Source organism: Coffea eugenioides, chromosome 4 (genome assembly GCF_003713205.1).
Source record: "Coffea eugenioides isolate CCC68of chromosome 4, Ceug_1.0, whole genome shotgun sequence".
Taxonomy (NCBI): domain Eukaryota; kingdom Viridiplantae; phylum Streptophyta; class Magnoliopsida; order Gentianales; family Rubiaceae; genus Coffea; species Coffea eugenioides.
Genome location: NC_040038.1, coordinates 39,410,910 through 39,420,595, shown reverse-complemented (window position 1 = coordinate 39,420,595; position 9,686 = coordinate 39,410,910). Strand labels below are relative to the sequence as shown.

The following is a 9,686-nucleotide window of genomic DNA, read 5'->3' as shown; positions in this document are numbered from 1 at the left end:
TTTCATTCAAGTCCTTAAGAAATTATTTTTTAATCTCTAAGTTAACTAATAATTTTCGAATCCCTCCCTTAAAATCTCAAACAAAGCGATTTGATTCCTTGGGATTTGAAATCTCATTGTTTTAAATTCATCAGTGAATCCAAATCCTTCCATCCTAATGCAACTTAAAGTATTAGTATAACAGTTTGACTAACATGTGCTCGTTAAGAGTGTTTATTTTTGTTAAGAGCATTGTTAACTACCTAATTTTAGAAAGTGTCTAATTGCAATAGTTGTAGTAAATATGGATATTCACATGGTAAGAGAAATTTAATTAAGGTGTACTAACAAATCCATGCATTCTTGAAAAATCCTTAGTATAACATAGTTGAAGAATGTAAAGAGCAATGATACACACAAGGGGAGGCAAGGGCAGCCGCCCCCAAAATTTTCGAAAATATTAAAGCCTTCATAGTATATTTAGTTATTAGGTTTTTCTAATAGATGCCCAATATGTCCATTAGGCATTCATTAATACATCTAAAATTCATCTAATTTACCATGTGTGTGTGTATATATATATAATTATTATTTTCTCTTACATTTATATGCTTTTTCTATTTAATTTTATGTATCTTATTTATTTACTTTCTCTAATTAATTTTACATTTTCAAAAATATGATATTTGAAATATATCTTAATGAGTGCCCAATGTACACCCATTAGATAGACCCTTTTACAAAACAATCTTGAATATTGACACCGCAAGCTTATTCAACTCACAAATCCAAAAGTTGAATTCCCCCAAAATTTAGATTTTTTACATTTACCACTAGTTTGAATCTTTTGTTTTCACTTTCAATTAGTATGTTAGAATGTTTAAAATGTGTTCTATCATGAATGAAAATTTTAGTTCTCAAGAAGTTCAACTAACATATTATTTTACCTGTATACATAATTATGCAATCATGAGGATAAATTAACGCAATCCTAATAATTGGTATTATTATGCTTTCCCAAACTAAGTTTTGCGTAGATGCACTCACATTGCATTATAACACCTTTGATAGTTAATTAAATGGTTCAAAAATAAGAAGAAAAAATTAGTACCTATATATTTTGTTAACTCTATATTTATGTGCTCTTAAACATTAAAATAGAAAAAAGAAAAAACTAGTACCTATGTAATTTGTTTTAATATGTCAAATTTGTCCTTGATATTTGAAAATAATCTAAGATATCACATCAACAACTTTATTCATTTCTCAATTCTGAAATTTAAGCCTAAAAAACACAACTGCAGAATTTGAAATTCCCTCCAATTTTAAATACTACCCCAACCATCTATTTTGAAACTCTTTTTTCAATATTCAATTAGCATGTCAAAATGCAGCCTAAAAAACGTTCTTCAATTCCAAAAAAAAAAATCAAATTTCAAACATAAGATAAATCATTTCTCAATTCCAAAATTTCATTCCTCCGAAGCTAAATTTACCATCCCTCTATTGAATTTCCTTTTCTTTTTTTTTTTCAACTTGTATATTAGAATGCTTAAAATGTGTTTCTATCATGCTTAAAATATGTTTCAAGTTCTAATTGCATGCGTTGGTCTCGTTTTACATAATTCTGCAATTGGGATTGTAAATTAGTGCAGTTCTTATTATTATATACACATGCACACACTGTATATCAACACCTTTGATAGTCTATTGAATGGTCAATACTATAAATTATGGCAAGACCAGTTTGGCAAACACACACCTAAAACAATCACAATTACTACAAATCAATTTTAAACTCTAGAAAAAAAATTAAGTTTCACATCTGTTATCTGTCTAGAGTTCCTCTTTACTAGTGACGGGTCCAAAATTTTAGTTTAGGGGGGCAAATATCAAAGGCATAATAGCAAAAATATATTATATTCAATAAAACATATAAATATAAAATGAAAGTTCAGTAAATGATAATTAAGAATAAGATATTTTTCATAATAAAGCCAAAGCATAAAGCAAAATATAAAAATTAAATTCTATACCATTCTACTTACAATCAATGCGAGGTATTCAAAATTGTGTTTGAAATTTTTATACAATAGTTAAATGTCCTTGTGTTTGTCTTTGATTTCTAATGTACATAGTATAGTGCTACATACTATTCTAAAGTTATAGTAATCAAGGAAACTAAGAATTAGTGTGTTATAAGACACCTGCTTATAAGAAAAATTAATGTTTCCTTAGTTGTTATTTAAAAGTAGGGAAAATCGTTCAAAACGTCCCTCACATTTTGCAAAATAACTTTTTTCGTCTCTCACTTTTAAAAATATAATTTTACGTCCCTTACAAATTCGCATTGATCAAATTTGATCCCTACTTAGGTTTTCGACTAGTTTTTTGTCGGAATTCACCACGTGCCTTGCACGTGATCATATTTTAAGGGCAAAATTGTCAAATTAAATTTGATATAATTCGATTCATAATCCCTCACATTTCATAAAATAAATTTTTTCGTCCCTTACATTTTACAAAATGAATTTTTTCATCATTCACATTTTTCAAAATCAATTTTTAAATTTTTTATTGATCATGTGTGTGAATAATTTTTTTTAAATCCATGTATATATCTATTTGATTTCACCTGAACAGTACGGATAGCATGTGAAATCAAATAGAGATATATTACATACTATTCGTACTGTTCAAGTGAAATCAAATAGATATATACATGGGTTTGAAAAAAATTGTTAGTTTTTCACTTATATTCATTTTCTTTTACTCAAAATTTGAAAATAAAGAGGACATTTAATCCTAAATATTATCGAGTGTTTATATTGAATTAAATTTGGACAGAAAAAATAAACAAAAGAAAAGTATGACAAAAAGAAATAAGTGATTGGCACTTTCAAATTTTAAGACAATCACAAGGCAAGTAATTCAATTGTTGGTCTTAAAAGTGTCGAGTAGAAATTCAGATTTAAACTGAAATTTGTTAGCACAATTATAGAATTCAAGTTAGGACCCATTAATTAGATGACCTTATTATACAACTTAATAAATAAATTATTACCAAAAGAGAAAGGTCACAAATATTGAATAGGTTCAAATGATGAAATCATATAAATATATACATGGGTTTCAAACAAAATTATTAGTTTAAAACCCCTATATATATCTATTGAATAGCATGTGTATAACTATGATTAGCATGTTTAGATGAAATCTAATAGAGATAAATTACATGTTAACTGTTTAGGTAAAATCAAATAGATATATACATGGGTTTATAGAAAAAAAGCTATTCATACACATGATTAATGAGGGATGAAAAAATTCATTTTGAAAAATATGAGAGATGGAAAAATTCATTTTTTGAAATGTGAGGAACGAAACAATTCATTTTGTAAAATGTTAGGGACGAAAAAATTCATTTTGTGAAATATGAGGGACTATGAATTAGATTATGTAAAAATTTGATTTGACAATTTTGCCCTTAAAAACTGATCACATGCAAGTCACGTAGTGGATTCCGGCAAAAAACTAGTCGGAAACCTAGGTAGGGATCAAATTTGGTTAATTTGAATTTGTAAGGGACGTAAAATTATACTGTGAGGGACGAAAAAAATCATTTTGTAAAATGTGAGGGACGTTTTGAACGATTTCCCTTGAAAGTAATACTAATTCTATAGTAAATTATATACTAATAGTGTTTTATAAGGAAACTAAGTAGTTAATTTGGTATAGGATACTTTTATAAAAAGAGATTAAAGAAAATAAATAAATTAGCTACTAATAATCATATTTTGGGGGGGGGGGGAGCAAGTGAAATAATTTTACAAAGGTTTTTCTAATGGTTGCCTAGTGGGCACTTGTCAAGACGCCTAAATATACATAACCTACCATGTGAATGTACATACTAACAATTATTAATCTACTTTGCATTTATCAACTTTCCTTATTTAACTTTATATTTTGAAACTATTAACACTTGAACTACACATTGGTATCTACTTTCATTAGTTTTTATGATCACAATTGCTAACTACAATAACTTGAAGTCTCCATGCACACATATACAAGAAATTTATGTAACAGTAACTATATTAAACTTGAGACTCGCTATGCAAAAGAGAACAAGCACATGACATATTAGTGGCATGAATAAATGAAATAAAAAAATAAAAAAGGCATCTCATTTCAATTAAGGATCTTAATGCCACTATTTAAAATTTAGAGACTACAATGATTGAAAAACAAAATATTAAGGATCAAAAGTGCAAATTCAAAATTATTAATTAACAGCAGTTTGATATTGATATTGAGCATGATCATTTTTGAATTTCCATTAGTTGTCCTAAATGTGCCTAAAATCATAAACTTTAGGGATCAAAATTTGCTTTAGTCGAAACATTAGGGACCAATTCAACACGCTGGCTAAATATCAGAGAACAAAACTATAATTCTCCCTTAAATGAATGTACAAGGAATTCTAAAATCTTGAGGAGAAAACATAAAAGTGATTCAGATTTGGACTAAGTAGAAAATTAATAACTAATATATAACACTTATATACATTATTTAAATTAATCCTTCTCGTGTTTAAGAACTAACATAAAAGTCTCAACCCATTATAAGAATAAGGAGTTTTTAAACTCCCCTCTGCTCCACCAACTTCTCCCTCAGCCGCCCCGTTCCCCTTCCCCTCAACCCGAACCCCCAAAATGGGTCGTGTGATCCGAGCTCAACGTAAGGGAGCAGGCTCCGTCTTCAAATCCCACACCCACCACCGCAAGAGCCCCGCCCGCTTCCGTTCTCTGGACTTTGGCGAGCGCAACGGCTACTTGAAAGGAGTCGTCACCGAAATCATTCACGACCCGGGTCGTGGTGCCCCGTTAGCCCGTGTCAGTTTCCGCCACCCTTTTCGTTACCAGCAACAGAAGGAGTTGTTCGTTGCCGAACGAAGGAATGTTTACTGGGCAATTTGTTTACTGCGGGAAAAAAGCTACTTTGATGGTCGGAAATGTTTTGCACCTCAGATCCATCCCTGAAGGAGCTGTGGTTTGCAACGTGGAGCATAAGATGGGTGACCGTGGTGTCTTTGCTAGAGCCTCTGGTGATTATGCTATCGTTATCAGTCACAACCATGGTTCGAAGACTCAGCCGAAACCGAGACGACTCGGCCTAGTCCGAGACGATACCGCGACCGAAACGTTCCGAGACACATGACAGGCTGAGGCGTCACCGTGAAGGGTTGAAACGGTCGAGACACAGAGTCATTTCGAATCATCCCGAATCAATTTGAATTTTTATTATTTTTACTAATTTTTAATTATTTTTAATTATCATATTTTTTACAAATGTTAGAATATTAAATATTTTAAAAATTTGTGTCTCACCGAAACCGCGATCGATATGCCAAAACCGATGTGGAACGTTCCGAGCCGCGACCGTGACCGCGACTTTAAACCATGGTCACAACCCCTGATAACGGAACCACTAGGATCAAGCTTCCATCTGGAGCTAAGAAGATTGTGCCCAGTGGGTGCCGTGCTATGATTGGTCAGGTTGCTGGAGGTGGACGTACTGAGAAGCCCCTTCTTAAGGCTGGTAGTGCTTACCACAAGTACCGCATGAAGAGGAACTGCTGGCCTAAGGTTCGTGGTGTTGCTATTCCTGTGGAACATCCTCATGGTGATGGTAACCATCAACATATTGGTCATGCTAGCACAGTTCGCCGTGATGAACCACCTGGTCAAAAGGTTGGTCTTGTTGCCGCACGTAGGACTGGTCAAGCTCCGAGGTCAAGCTGCTGCTACAGCTGCCAAAGCTGATAAGGCTTAAGTGAATTAAAGGATGCAGAGATTTTATTTTTGTTATCATTTTACGTTATGTTGTGTTCTTGAGAGACTTGCCTATTCAGTTCAGATGTTGACATTGTCATTGCAAGAGTATAGCACTAAATTTTCGTTGGATCAAAATTACAGAAACCTCCCCTGAGGTTTCTGACATTTACACTGACCTCCCCTGAGATTACTAATCCTTTGCAAATTCAGTCCAAACGATTAAAAATTGTTTTAGAGAGTGAAATTAGAATTTTGTACCACATTTGTCCTTTGTGCTACATGTCCAATGAATGACAAAGTATTATAAATCAATTAACAATTAATAAGTTTTAAGGAGTGTAGTTTATGGGTAAATACGCATTACCCATTTAAAGTACCGGCCTTTTACGGGTATTTTATTTTCAAACATTTAATTTATGATAAATATATCAATGTTTGTAAGTAAAAATTCAAAAAGTATTACAGTAATATTCTTGCAAAAAGGAAATCGGTAGGTTATCTATTTAATATAAATTAAATATTAAAAAAAAAGAAATGGTCCATAAAGTATTAATTCTTTATGGCTTTCATCCATTATATGAGTAAAGTATTGACTCTTTATGAGTATTTTATTCTGAATCATTTAATTTATGTTAAATACATAAATGTTTGTAACTAAAATTGAAAAAGTGTTATATTAATATTTTTACGAAAGAGAGAGATTGGTAGGTTTTGTATTTAACAAAAATTAAATATTTGAGAGCAAATGCAAATCTGTATTTGAGCATAAATATTTGTACTAAATTAAATGTTTGAAAGTAAAATACCCGTAAAGAGCCGGTACTTTAAATAGGTAATTCGTATTTGCCTATAAACTACACTTCTTAAAGTTTATTAATTGTTAATTAATTTGTAGTACTTTGTCATTCATTGGACATATAGCACAAAGGGCAAATCTGGTACAAAATTCTAATTTCACTCCCTAAAACAATATTTTAATCGTTTTGACTGAATTTGCAAAGAATTAGTAACCTCAGGGGAGGTTTTTGCAAATATCCTTTTAAAGAACTCAATTTGACATTTTGATTGGATGCAATTGTGAGATTGATGTCTTTCATTGTAATTGCATTTACCAAACTTAGCCACCAAAAGAAAAAGAAAATGATATGCAAAATTTGTCCTACCAATGCAAATTTTGGAGGGATTTTTCAATTTTGGGATTGAGATATAAGTGAACTTTTCTTAAGTGTGAGTGTGTTTTCTTTCCTGTTATCAATTGAACAAGTTTTCACAGGGTGCATATATTGAAAATAAAAATTCAAATTAGTGGTGGGTTTAGGATTTAAGTTTGGAGGGAACTTCAAATTTGAAATTAAGAAATGAATAAATTTGTAGGTATGTAACGGCCCCACCTCCCCCTAAGGCGAACCAGAGGGTTCAGCGAGCCGCCTGCCCAGCTCTCGCCGGGACTCAGTCGTTCAAACAAACAAATCATAAATCAAACCTCAAAAGAGAGCAAACCAGGATCCAATTCATTACTACAGGAGTACATAGGACACGAATCCAAAACTTAAAGTAGAACTTATATACATTCCAATCTCAAAGGACTTACAAAAAACAAAGGGTACAAAAGTTCTCGATACTTCATACATCCGACCCTTGCCAAAAGCTAGGGCGAGAACCATAACAAAAGTAAACCAAGAGCTAGACCCAGCTAGTCTATACAGGCTCTCGTCCTTGCACGCCTTCCCCTGTTAAGGAAAACAAAACTAAAGGGATGAGCTGGAAAGCTCAGTGAGGTTCCGATCACATAGACAAACAAGCAGTTCCATACATTCAGTACAGATAACCAGGAATTCCAGATACAAGTATAAGTGAAAGCGATAACCACATTCATTAAAAGGATACGGGCTCACAAGGAGCCATTCGTTCATTCATTCATTCTCCTTTCATTTCCCCCTACCTTCACTCATTTGAAATTGCATTTTGTATAAATAAAACCCCTCGTTCATCCATTCGTTCATTCATTCATTCATCCCGTCCCTGGCTTTTGGCCAGGCTCCACCAACCTACAAGGTAATACTCGAGTATACCGAAACGTTCACCCAAGTCCCTAATCGCCCGACCGAGTCCGCTTCTGGCTCGAGACGACCGGTAACAAGGGGCAATGGCCAGTTCAGCCCAAAAGGCTTACATTCATGCACAATTAACATTTCAATCGCTCAATCATTAAAATTTCACAATCATTTAGGCTAAGTGCGATAAAGTACACACTCGCCTCGAAAACTCGTTTAGCAATCATTGAAAGCATTTAACATGTTATCAATCATTCAAACAAGCCATATAATCATGAAACGTAACAAGCAAGGAACTCTCACCTAGTTATGCAAAACAACGTTCAAAATACCCCACCGGGTATTCCCCTCAGTCACCAATGAAACCTAATATTAAACAAGAGAAAAGATATTACCATTTATCTAGCAACACTATCAAATCAAATCGAAAAAACCCGATCACCTAAAAGTAAAACGTATAAAAATGACTTTCAATGTGTAACGATGGCATTTGGATTCGTGGAAGGGAATAACTAGGGTTCATAAACCAACCTTGAAACCAAACTCAAAAGGTTATGAAATTTTCGGTAGAAAACACTTTAACTAACGACAAATCGAAATCCAATAAGGTAAGCTAGGAAGTATTGTTTTCCGGAATCGTTTATGTAGCTCAAAATCATTAAACTATATGCCTTGAAGAAAATCATGAAAAGGTGGCAAACTATCTCACGTTCACTCTTAAAACTTCACTTAAAAGTTATTCACTTGTGGCCAAGAGAACCCTAAGTCAACCTCTATATTTTGGTATTAGGGTAGAATGGTAAAATAATCATTTTATTTGCCAAGCGGAAATATATAGGTTTAAATAGAAATTTAACCCTCGGCCACCCTTTGAAAGAGTCGGTAACATTTTCAATAACTACGTCCAATTCGTTACAAAATACATTCGCAAAACTCACTTTAACTTGCTCACATTACAAGAAAATAAACGGACGGCATGTCCCTTGTTTTTACCTATTTTCCAGCCATTAATGGCTTCATTAGTTTGCTCAAATCAGTCCCAACATCTCATATAGAAGAATCTCATCCAAAAGCCATTCACTAGGCTTACAAGTCATATCAATACAACAATAAATACGAAAGTCAAGCTAGAAACATTTTCGGATAAAAACAGTTTTGTCTTCAGTTTGCGGTAATGGCACAAATTGCACTACGCTTATCGGATGAGGGTGTAAGACCCACCGTTTCGAAGCTAAGAAACAGGGCTACAACAATGTAGAAGGTCACTCAGTCCAATTCCCAGCACAACTAAGTCAAATATGCCAAATAACAAACCAGAACCGTAATTGCAGGTTTACAAATTACACTATGCTGTAATCAGTACAACTCAGTCTAAATAGGTCCAAATGCAGAAATTCCAAAGGCATATGGTAGCTAGGACATCAAGCTACATATCATCAGAAGACCTCAACCACCAAATCCAAAGCAATTCCAGTCAAAACAGCCAATTACAAACGCAGTTCGGCCATCCTGAAGAACCCAGAACAGCAACAGTAAAATCGACATTTCTCACTCTACACTACTCCAACTGACCTGAAATTTTACAGGCAGTTCAAACACATCAATACCTACAACTTTCATGTTTTAAGCTAAGGCCAATTCGGCCTCTAACCATATGATCCAAAACCGGACAGAAAAGGGGATATGAAACCCTAACTTTTCACATTTCCTTCCAAATCCAAAATTGGTTGCAATTATCTATCATATACACCTACTAGAGTCATTACCCTTCATTACCAACCATCATAGATAACCACAACATCATGATCACATTAAA

At 33.3% G+C, this 9,686-nt stretch overlaps 1 pseudogene; it reads left to right on the top strand.

Annotated features, from left to right (window-relative positions):
* The first annotated feature begins 4,677 nt into the window (after positions 1-4,677).
* On the top strand, positions 4,678-5,924 carry LOC113768236 (annotated as a pseudogene).
* Positions 5,925-9,686: the final 3,762 nt, after the last annotated feature.